Raw genomic sequence first — 13495 nt, 5'->3', positions numbered from 1 at the left:
TTTCCGTATCGGGGTCTCCTTTCCGAGCAGATCGCGGAGATGGGGATGCGATATCAAAATCCTCCAATTCTACGGGAGGTAATTTAAGAGAAACATGGCTGGGAGTAGTATTGATTGCGAAGATCCTTGTAAATCCACCTTCTTGCCTGGCCAGGACTTCCCCGATGAAGATTCCTGGTCCAGCGTCTATCCTACGAATGTAACCGAATTCTCTATTTGATTTTACAGGGACTGTTACTAAAACTTTAGTGCGAGGAGGCAATTCGACGGACGCAGAGGCAAGAGGGTAACGTCTGCTTCCGAGTTGCAAAATATTGGGGTATTTCTCCCTAAATATCAAGGTGCCCTCGTGCTTTACTAAGAACGACACCCCTAAAATTCCAGTTTCCCCGACAGGAAAATTGTCGTCAACAATCTGGAACTCCACTGGAATGTTATGAATGGGAACGCGAATTTGTCCGTGGGTACGTAATACTCCAGATCCGACTCCGGTCAAATCGTATACAATATCGGGGTCAACTAACGTTCCTTTACCTATTCCTTTCCGTTTAATTAGATTTATCTGAGCTCCTGTGTCTATGAGGAAAGAAGCCGTTCCTTCGTTAAAAGATTCGTGCTTCGACGTAATGACTGGTGATTGGACAATCTCGTTGGTGTCTAGGTTTAGACAGATTCGGGAGGACCGGCGCGTGCAATAAGGGCTTCGCTCCGCGGTGCGCCTCGACGCGGTGGCCCTTGCCAGTTTAAAGGCCGCGAGTTTTTGTTAATCCCGGATGTTGAGGGTTGATTGTACTTATTCGCGCGACACTGGGACTCCACATGACCGGTCTTCCTACATGCGCGGCATCTAATTTCCCGGGAATTCCGTGCGTGGTTGGGAAGGTTAGTGGTGCAATGAGCGCGATCATGCCCCGGTTGATCGCATCTAAAACACCTTCTGTCGGATCGCGAATTTGTCACGTACAATCCGGCGTCGCGCACGGTGAGTTTAGAAGAGGTATATCGACGTTCCTCAGAAATTTCGCTTTCCAATCGAATTGCGGTTTTTATAGCGGATTGCAAGGTCTTTGCATTATCTGTCAAAATTATCATTCGCGCCACACGGTCTCTTAACCCTTTTGTGAAACCCGTTATCGCGGCTTGATTGAGGACAACTTGCGCGCCTAAAAATTCTTCCGCGGTATATTTCTCTTTCGCCGCCTCGATTCCCCTGTTTAAAATTTCGCTAACCCGGGCTCCATAAACTTCGACTCTCTCATTATCTACTTGTCGTATTTCTCTTAGTTCGTTGTGAATCAAATCTACCTTGAAAAATCGCGGGAATGTTTCCTTTAAGAGATTTATTAGATCATCTAAACTATTAACTTCGCGGTGATCCAAAACTAGGAAGTCGGCATGCCCTACGATTTTATTCCTAATCAGGGCAAGAAGATTAGATTTATCGGCGGGTTTGACTCTATCGTTGGCAAGTTTGCATTGCCTTATAAATTTCATGACCGAACAAGATTGTCCATCAAATTGGGGTATAAGATCAATAGCAAGTTTTAATGGCATAAAAGAGTGTTCGGGTAAATTAACAGGAGAACTTGTTCCGATAGCTGCGGGGCTGTTGATATTAGGGGAGGCGCTTATACCGTAAAAGGTAGGAGAATTAATTGGGGTACTCTGTATTGGAAAACTATTATCGGGTGGCGAAATGCTCATTTGAGGAAGAGCAACTGTAGATACTATTGGGGGTGACACAGGAGCTATGTCGTCAACAATAAATGAACTACCACTACTACTCAAGTTCATCTTACGTACTTTCCTACCTCTACGCGACATTTTGAAGCTACGCGACATTCTACGCGAGGTGAAACAATGTAATTTTATCTTATCGAAAATTAAGAAAGTATTATAAATGTTATTAAGGTTTTATTTTAAAATTATAGAAAATTAGGGAAATTCATACATACCTAGTAAAATTAAAAAATGAGGAATTTTTATTAATAAAAAAATTACTTACAGAATTAATAATATATGTATATATATATATATATATATATATATATATATATATATATATATATATATTAAAATATTAAGTAATAAAATGAAGTTTTTAAAAATTGAAAATTAATTTTATATAAAAATTTTATTGAAAATAAATTTTTTTATTATTTAAGATTAAAATATATTAATATTATATAAATCAATATAATTTTAGAGGGGTTACATTATTTATACAAATTTAATATTATTTTAAAAAAGGGGTATAAATTTATTATAAATGGTATTAAGGTTTAATTTAAAAATTATAGAAAATTAGGGGAGTTTATATATATATATATATATATATATATATTTAGTAAAATTAAAAAAAAGTTTTTTAAAAAATTAATTTTATATAAAAATTTTATTAAAAATGAATTTTTTTATACTATTTAAGATTAAGGTATAATTAATATTGTATAAATCAATATAATTTTAAGGGGGTATATTATTTATACAAATTTAATATTATTTTAAAAAAGGTATATAAATTTATTATAAATGGTATTAAGGTTTTATTTTAAAATTATAGAAAATTAGGGGGTTCATATATATATATATATATATATATATATATATTAAATAATAAAATGAAGTTTTTTTTAAAAAATTGAAAATTAATTTTATATTAAAATTTTATTAAAAATGAATTTTTTTATATTATTTAATATTAATATTAATATATATATATATATATATATATATATATATAATTTAGAGGGGTTATTAAATTTGGTGTAATTAATATTATTTTAGAGGGTTTATTATATTAGTAAAGATTTATAAAAATATTATTAATTAATTTTAATTAAATTTATTTAAAATTAATATTATTTTATTTGTAAATAAATGTTATTAATAAAATTTAATTAAATTAAATAATAAATAATTTTTATCTTTATAATATATATATATAAATTTAATTATAGTTTTATAATTAGTTATTGAAATTTATTTATAAATAAAAATTATTAAAAGTGTATAATTTAAAAAATTATACATTTATATATATATATATATATATATATATATATGAATTAGTGAAAATTAAATTTATAAATAAATGAAAGTTTGAATAAGAAATTTAAATTAAATAATGGTAAATTTAGTGCCAGCATCAGCGGTTAAACTATTATTATAAATTAATTTTTAGAATTAGTAGAAATTTTTAATTTAAATTAAATATATATTAATTTTTTTAGTGAAATATAAAATTATAATATTTTTAATATTGAGTAAATTAATTTTTAGTAAATTTTGTTTATAAACTAGGATTAGATACCCTATTATTAATTTAATTAAATTGATAATTAAATATTAAATGTTGATCATTAAAATTAAATATTATGGCGGCTTTATATACTTTTTAGGGGAACTTGTTTATTAAATTGATATCCCACGTTAAGAATTACTTAAATTTAAAATTTATGTATTGTTGTTTGAAAATTTTATAAAAATTTTATTTTTAAAATATTATATATATATATATATACATATATATATATATAATAATAATTCAAATCAAAATGTAGTTTATTTAAGGTATAATGAGTTATATTTAATTTAAATTTTTTGAAATTAAATTTAAAAATTTAATTAATATAAGATTTAAAAGTAAATTTTATTAATTAATAAATTTGAAATTAGTTTTATTTAGTGTACAAATTGCCCGTCACTTTCATTATAAATGGAATAAGTCGTAACATAGTAAAAGTATTGGAAAATGTTTTTAGTAAAATTTTAGTTTAATTTAAAATTTTTCATTTACATTGAAAAGATTAAATAATTTAAAATTTTAAATTAATTTTATAAATTTTAAAATTAGAATATATATATATATATATATATATATATATAATAAAAAAAATTATTTAATAAATTATTTTATTTTAGTAATTATTTATAAATAAATAAATTTTTTTATATTTAGGCAGTATTGTAAAAGAAATTTAATTAGATTTGAAAAAGTATAATTATTTTTGTACCTTTTGTATTAGGGGTAATTAAATTTAAAATATAAATTTATATAAATCTCGAATATAAATGAGCTAATTAAATATATTTTTTTTTGTTGCATAATAATTATAAATATTTAATTTGATGTGAAATGCAATACGAATTTATAAATATCTAGTTTTTTTAGAAATGAATTTAATTCATATATTTATATATATATATATATATATATATATATATATATATATTAAAATATAAATAATTTAAGGGATAACCTTTAAATTAATATTATAATTTTTTTACTTATATAAATATAATTAATTATAAAATTTAATAAATTATTAAGAAAATTTAATAATTTATATATATATATATATATATATATATGAAGATTTAAAAAATTAAGATATAATAAATTATAAAAAAATATAGTTAAATTATTATGGTGTAATTATAATGATTATATTAGTAATTATAAAAATAATATTTAAATATAATATATATATATATATATATATATATATAATATTAAATAACTTGGCAAAAATTATATTCACCTGTTTATCAAAAACATGTCTTTTTGAATAATTATTTAAAGTCTCCCCTGCTCCATGAATTTTAAATAGCTGCAGTATATTGACTGTACAAAGGTAGCATAATCATTTGTCTTTTAATTAAAGGCTGGAATGAAAGGGGGAATGAAATATAAACTGTTTCAGTATTAAAAAATTAATTTAAATTTTAAGTAAAAATGCTTAAATTTTTTTAAGGGACGATAAGACCCTATAGAATTTTATATTTATATAAAATTAATAATTTTATAATATACATATATATATATATATATATATATATATATATATATAATTATTTATATAAAATATTTTATTGGGGTGATATTTAAATTTAAAAAACTTTAAAAATTATAATCATAGATTTATGTAAAATAAATGAAATTTTTATAAAAATTATTAGATAAATTACCTTAGGGATAACAGCATTATATCTTTAAGAAGATCTTATTTATAAAGATGTTTGTGACCTCGATGTTGAATTAAGATAAATTTTAAATGCAGAAGTTTAAAAATTAAGTTTGTTCAACTTTTTAAATCTTACATGATTTGAGTTCAGATCGGTGTAAACCAGATCGGTTTCTATCTTTAAATAATTAAAATATTTTTGTACGAAAGGACTAGATATTTTTAAAATTTAAAATTAAAATTAATAAATAATTAAAATTATTATTTTGGCAGAATTAGTGCGTTAAATTTAGAATTTAAATATATATATATAATTTTTATATAGGTAATAATTTATATAATAAGGTTTAATTTATTAATAAATTTAATTTATTTAATTATTTTAATTTTAATAATAATAATTAGTATAGCTTTTTTAACTTTATTTGAACGAAAGGTATTAGGGTATATTCAAAATCGTAAGGGGCCTACAAAAGTTATATTTTTAGGGTTATTTCAACCTTTTAGAGATGTAATTAAATTATTAAATAAAGAAATATTTTTTTTGGATAAAATTAATTGAAATTATTATATATTGATACCTATAGTGTCTTTAATATTGTCAATGATATTATGGTTAGTTTACCCTTTTTATGTTAATATTTATCATATAAATATAGGAATTATTATTATTTTATTAATTATAAGAGTAGGGGTGTTTCCTATTATATTGGGGGGGTGGGCATCTAATTCAAATTATTCTATATTAGGGTCTATACGTTCTGTAGCTCAATCAATTTCTTATGAGGTAAGGTTATTTTTAATTATTTTTAATTTAATTTTATTGGTTGAAAGGTTTTCTTTATTAAGATTTTTAAAATTTCAAGGTAGAGTTAAATTTTTATATATAGTTTATCGAATTTATTTAATATTTATGGTAAGTATATTAATTGAATTGAATCGAACTCCTTTTGATTTAGTTGAAGGGGAATCTGAATTGGTTTCTGGGTTTAATACTGAATATTTTAGAGGGTTATTTACATTAATTTTTATATCAGAATATTTAAATATTATTTTTATGAGGTTTTTAATAACTATTATATTTTTAGGGGTACATTTGTTAAGAATAAAATTTATATTCTTTATATTATTACATATATTTTTTATTATTTGAATTCGTGGTGTTTTACCTCGAATTCGTTATGATGAATTAATATATATATGTTGAAAGAAATTTTTATCTTTATCTTTAATATATATATTAATTATTTTAAGTATAAAAGAATTGATAATTTATATTACTTTAAGTTAATAGATAAATTTATATCTTAAGAATATTTTCAAAATATTTGCCTTGGGCTTATTAACTTAATAAATTAATTTATCTCACATAAAATTAAGTAAAGGGGAAATAATGAAAAATAAAAAATAAATAATTGTAAATAAAATTCTTAAATTAATAAATGGTATTTCAATTAATTGCCCTCCTAATCAAGTTAGTATAATAAATGATAAAATGAAAATTCAAAATGAAATTTTTCTTAAAAAGTAAAATTTTCTTGACGTTATATTGTTGTAATTTAAAAATGGTATAATTAATAAAATTAAAATAGATGAAAATAATCCTAATACCCCCCCAAATTTATTGGGGATAATTCGAAGAATTGTGTAGGCAAATAGAAAATATCATTCAGGTTTAATATGTTCAGGGGTAATTATTGGATTAGCTATAATGAAGTTATCTGGGTCTCTAAGAGTGTATGGTGAAATTAAAGTTATTAATAAAAAAATAAAAATAATTAAAGTGTATCCAAAAATATCTTTAATTAAGAAGTAAGGAGTAAAATATGTTACGTAGTATTTATTTATTGATCCTATAGGGTTGTTAGATCCTGAATTATGGAGAAAATATAAATGAATGATAACAAAAATTAAAATAATAAATGGGAGAATAAAATGAAATGTATAAAAGCGATTTAAAGTTGCATTATTAATTGAGAACCCCCCTCAAATTCATTCAACTAAAATTTTTCCAAAATATGGGATAGCTGACAATAAATTTGTAATTACTGTCGCCCCTCAAAATGATATTTGTCCTCAAGGTAGAGCATACCCTAAAAAAGCGGTTGCTATAGATATAATAAAAATAATTACCCCAATTGATCATACTTGAATTAATTTAAATGAATGATAATAAATACCTCGGGCGATATGAATAAATATTATACTAAAAAAAAATGATGCCCCATTTATATGAATTAATCGAATTCATCAACCTAATTTTACATTTTTTATAATATGGATTGTACTATGAAATGCATAATTAATGTTGGGGCAGTAGTGTATAGATAAAAATAATCCAGAAATAATTTGAATAATTAAAAAAAGACCTAAAATTGAACCAAAATTTCATCATGAATTAATATTTATTGGTGTTGGTAATTTATTAAGGGAATTATTGAAAATTATTAGTAAATTATTAGATTTTAATAATTTAGCGAATTTCATTTAGTTGTAAATTTTTCGTAAGGGTTTGTATTTAAATAAACAAATTTTTATTGAAAATAAGAGAGTTAATAATAAATATAAAATTATTATTAGAGTAATAGAATATAATGGGTAAGTATAAATTTTGTAAATAATTAAATTAGGAATTGGGTTATGTTTGAATTTTAAATTAGGGGTAATATAATAGGCTAATAATGTTAAAATTAATAATATAAATATAAATAAATAGTTTACAATGGTATATTTAAATAACTTATTATAATAATTATTAATTAATCTTGTAAAATATAGAAATATAACTATATTTCCACTAATTATAGAAATGAAAATTATTAATAAATATAAGGGTTTTTGATTAATTAAATAATTTATAATTAAAGTAATAATAGTAAATATTAATAAGATTATTATTATATTTAAAGGTGGAATATTGTTATTAAGAATAATTAAAATAATAATAAATATAATTAATAAAAAAAGAAATTTTAAAATAATTTCATGAGAACTGATCATTTAAAATCAAGATATAGTTTATTAAAATATTAATTTTGGGAATTAAAGTTATTAAGATTTAATTATCTTGAAATTTAAGCTAAAAAAATATTTTATATTTAATTTACAAAATTAATGTTTTTATTTAAACTATTTAGCTAAATTTATTTATTTATATAATTATTTTTTAATTATAATTTTGTTAATTATATTAATAATTTTTATTTTTATAGAAAATTTTTTAATATTATTAATTAGATTAGAATTCATATTAATATTTTATTTATTTATAGTTTTATATATTAATGTTGAATTTTATTTTGAGTGAATATTTTTATATATATTAGTAATAGGGGTTTGTGAAAGTGTTATTGGAATTTCTTTAATAATTAGTATAGTTCATAATTATGGATCTCAAAGGATAAAGATTTTAAATTTAAAATGATAACAGAAGTTTTATTAATATTATTTATATTAATTATTTTATTTATTGACTTTAGAATAATAAATTTAATAAAAAATTTTATTAGTTGTTTTATAATATTAATAATTACTAAATTATTTTTAAAATATTATTTAGTAGTTGATTATAATATAATTAGGATGAGATTTGGTTTAAGAATTTATTCATTTATAATATTAATTTTAATTTTATGAATTTTTAGTTTAATTATTTTGTTTTTAAATGAAAAAAATAATTTATTATGTTTAAAGATATTAATATTTTTATTAATTAATTTAATTATATTTTTTTTAAGTATACAGTTATTTTTATTTTATTTTATGTTTGAAGTTAGATTAATTATAATTTTTTATTTTATTATTAAGTGAGGTAGAGGGGAGAAACGGGTGGAAGCTGCTTATTACATAATATTTTACACTTTATTTTTTTCTTTACCTTTTTTAATTTTTTTATTTATAGTTATTTATAATTTAATAGTTGATTTAATAATATTAATAGAATTAAAATATTTTTTAATAAATGAATATTTTTTTATTTTTATAATAGGCACTTTTTTTGTTAAAATTCCAATTTATATATTACATGGATGGTTATTAAAGGCTCATGTAGAAGCTCCTGTATTTGGTTCTATAATTTTAGCTTCTATTTTATTAAAGTTAGGAACTTATGGGTTATTACAGATAATAATAATTTTTATGCCTTTATTTATAAAATTAAAATTTTATATTATTATTATAAGATTATTAGGGAGAGTAATTTTAAGTGGAGTATGTTTACGTCAAATAGATATAAAAATTTTAGTAGCTTATTCATCAGTTGTCCATATAGGGGTATTAATTAGGAGTATATTAACTTTATTTAAAATTAGAGTGGTGGGAGGTTATCTTATTATAGTAGCTCATGGAGTGTGTTCTTCAAGATTATTTTTTTTAGTTAATATTTGTTATCGGGAAACTAATAGACGATTAATGCTTGTTAATAAGGGGTTAATAAATTTTATACCTAAAATAAGATTAATATGATTTTTAATATGTATTTCTAATATATCAGCTCCTTTATCATTAAATTTAATTGGGGAGATTATATTATTAATTGGGTTAATAATATGAATGGAATATATAATGTTTTTAATAACATTATTTTGTTTTTTAGGAGTTATTTATTCTTTATATTTATTTTGTTATTTGCAACATGGGGAAATAAATTATTATTTAAGGATTAATAGAAGAAAAATAATTGATTATATTGTATTAATTTTACATTGATTTCCATTAAATTTAATATTTTTAAATTTGATTTTTTTTTATTTAAATAGTTTAACAGAAAATATTGAATTGTGAATTCAAAGATGTTTATTAACTTTAAATTATGTTTAGTTTAATTATCTATGGGGTATTCATATTATTAATGGGGGTATTGATTATATTAATAGGGATATATATATATTTATATAAATTAATATTAGTGTTAGAGTGAATAATTTTTATAAATAGGAGGATAAGATTTAATTATATAATTTATTTAGATTATATGGGGTTATTATATATAAGAGTGGTTTTAATTATTTCTTTTTTTATTATAATTTATAGTATAGATTATATAGAAGGAGATATTTACATTAATCGATTTAAATTTTTATTAATTTTATTTATTATTTCAATATGTTTAATAATTATAAGGCCTAATATCTTAAGTATTTTATTAGGTTGGGATGGGTTAGGATTAATTTCATATTGTTTAGTAATTTATTACCAAAATGTAAAAGCTTATAATTCTGGAATATTAACAATTCTTTGTAATCGTTTAGGAGATGTGGGGTTATTATTATTAATTAGAATAAGATCTTACTTAGGCTCATGAAATTTAATATTATATAATTTAAGATTTATTATAATATTTTGTATATTAATTTCAATTATTACTAAAAGAGCTCAAATACCATTTTCTAGTTGATTACCTGTTGCTATGACATCTCCTACTCCTATTTCTTCTTTAGTTCATTCTTCTACTTTAGTTACTGCAGGGGTTTATTTATTAATTCGTTATAATAAATTTTTATTAATAGGGGTAAAGAGATACATTATTATTATTTCTAGCGTAACAATATTTATGGCAGGGTTAATAGCAAATTATGAATATAATTTAAAAAAAATTATTGCATTATCAACATTGAGACAATTAGGGTTTATAATAAGAGTTTTAGGGATGGGCATAGTAGATTTAGGATTTTGTCATTTATTAATTCATGCATTTTTTAAATCATTAATATTTATGTGTGTGGGAGGGTTTATTCATTCAACTTTAAATAATCAAGATTTACGGAAGTTTAGTGGGGTAATATTTATAACTCCTGTAAAAAGAATAATTTTTATATTTACTTTACTAAATTTAAGAGGATTTCCTTTTATTTCAGGGTTTTATTCAAAAGATTTAATTTTAGAATTTATGAGAGTAAGGGGCACAAATAAGTTAATAATTTATATTTTAATAATTTCGACAATTTTTACATTAAATTATTCTGTACGAATTATTAAATTAATTTATAATAATTATTTAAGGGTATTTAATTATCAATTTATAGGAGATAGAATTTATATAATTTTTTGTAAATTATTTATAATATTTATTGTAATTATTTTAGGTTATTTATATATAAAATTATTTAATTATTATGTTTATATAATTACTGCATATGAAAAATTTATATTAATAATATTTTATTTATGTAGATGAAGAATTTCTTTTAGTTATCATTATAGACGTAAAATAAAAATAAATTTTTATTATTTAAATTTTATTATAAATATATTTTATTCTATATATATATATAATATTATTTATTTAAATTTTTTAAATTTTATATTATTGTTACGAGCCAGGGCCGCGAGCAGCACGAGTGGCCGGCGAAGGGTTATTACCCTAGGAATATGATATAAATTTGTTAGTTAAGGAACGCGGACGAACCCAATGCGAAATTGGGGAGCCGCTAGGATTATTGACAGCGAGGACGAACCTGACGCGAAGTCAGGGAGCCTCTAGGAATGGAGTCAAACGCAGACGAACCCGATGCAAAACCGGGGAGCTGCTAGGAGGTTGTATAATAGCACAGACGAACCTGATGCGAAATCAGGGAGCTGTTAGGATGCGGACGAACCCAATGCAAAGCTGGGGAGCCGCTAGGTTGGATAAATCTCTGTTCGGACAATTGGAATGTCGCGAAAGAACCTAATGGTTAATCAGGGAATTTCTAGGATAATTAGTAAGCCTCGTAACTAGTATAATTTAATTGATACAATCCGAGCGGTAAGATTGTATCATGTGGGGACGTTCAATTACTTGGTTAGGATATTGGACGATAATTATGGGTTTAATGAATTTGAGTTAATTATCAAAGAAGACAAATATATTCTTACTATAGAGTTTCGTTCTACAAGTGTACTTGTGTCGCGAATGAACTGAATTTAGAATAGGAAAGAAATTGAAAGGTGATATTACCTAAGCTAAGACGCACGGTGTTGACGCACTGGCAATGCGGGGGACTCGGAGCAACCTTGTCACTGCCTAACAGATTTTAGACCGAACTCGCGGAATCTGTACGGTTAAACTTTGATTCAAAAGGAACGAACGTCCGATCTCACTGGTAGTTGACTTCCGAGATGCAGCACGACGCGACACTATTCGTGATTACGACAGTACTAGCCCACGAGAGTAGAAATGTAAGGGCTTATATAGCCCTGCAATGACGGGTGGTACTTGTCAGTACCCTTCAAGTGAACATTCGTATTTTGTCAACGACCAGTTGGTCGTGCGTACGTTTGGGCCCTAAACTAACCTAAACAATTATGTAGATTTATCTAGGGAAAAACTCTGTTCGTTTATCTAGGACGGTTCCTGCCAGAGATGATATTGAACACCTGTTCGTCATCCGTAACATCTCCCCACCAAGAAGAAACATCGCGGTTCCCGTGATGCTTTCTCATCAGGAAGGAAACGTCCTAGATAGAATAGATTTTAAGAAAAAAAAGAAAAAAGTGGAGAGAAAAAAAAATAAACTGAAGAGAAAAAATTTTTAACGAGTGTAGTGTAGGTGTAAGTGTACTTATTGCTAGGTGGTGCTCAGGTAGAGACTGCTGTCGGTGGAGGTAGTCCTGCTCCTTAGAAGATCGTTATGCATGGTTTCCATTTGCTGCTATATTACGGATTCGGACTATATTTGTTATTAGTTCCGATAAATAGTCTCCATATGTCTTCAAAATTGTACCGGTTGGAAATGAGGTTGGCTCTCGACAGAGTTCTTCACGTAACTGCTTAAAACTGTTTTCCTGTTCTTCAGTCCATTTTAATTTTTTGCCCTTTCCTAGAAGGTCAATTAAAGATTTTGCTTTTGTAGTGAAATCTGGTACGAATCTTCGGTAATATCCTACTAAACCCAAAAACTGTTGTATATTTTTCTGTGAGGTAGGCGTTGGGAAATCCTTGACAGCCTTTAATTTTCGGGGATCAGGTTTTACTCCCTGTCTTGAAATAATATGTCCAAGGTATGCAACTTCTTTTCGTAAGAATTCGCATTTATTGGTTTGAGGAGTTAAACCATGTTCTCGCAAACGGTTTAATAATTTCCTGACTTTAATGTTGTGTTCGTGTAATGACGCAGCGTAAACCACGATATCATCCAGGTAAATGAAAACGTCCGTTTCCTGGAGTCCAGTTAATACCTGATCCATGAGGCGTTGAAAAGTAGGTGGTGCATTTTTCAAACCAAACGGCATTCGTGAAAATTCATAATGTCCATTAGGGGTGGTGAAAGCTGTCTTCTGTCTGTCTTTCGGATCCATTTCTATTTGGTGAAACCCACTGGCGAGATCGAAAACGGAGAAGTATTTGGCTCCTCCGAGACGATCCAATATTTCCGTAATTTGAGGCAGTGGATATTTATCGGAAATGGTCTTCTCGTTAAGCGCACGAAAATCTATTACCATGCGCCAACGTTTGTTTCCTTGCGCATCTGGTTTTTTGGGTACAATCCACAAGGGTGAATTGTACGGAGATTTCGACGGAGTAATAATACCATCGGATAATAAGCCAT

At 24.4% G+C, this 13495-nt stretch overlaps 1 pseudogene; it reads right to left on the bottom strand.

Moving 5' to 3' along the window:
- Positions 1-6314: 6314 nt before the first annotated feature.
- On the bottom strand, positions 6315-7905 carry LOC143208390 (cytochrome b pseudogene; annotated as a pseudogene).
- Positions 7906-13495: the final 5590 nt, after the last annotated feature.

Source organism: Lasioglossum baleicum, chromosome 4 (assembly GCF_051020765.1).
Source record: "Lasioglossum baleicum chromosome 4, iyLasBale1, whole genome shotgun sequence".
Lineage (NCBI taxonomy): Eukaryota > Metazoa > Arthropoda > Insecta > Hymenoptera > Halictidae > Lasioglossum > Lasioglossum baleicum.
This window is presented reverse-complemented; position numbering and strand designations above follow the sequence as displayed.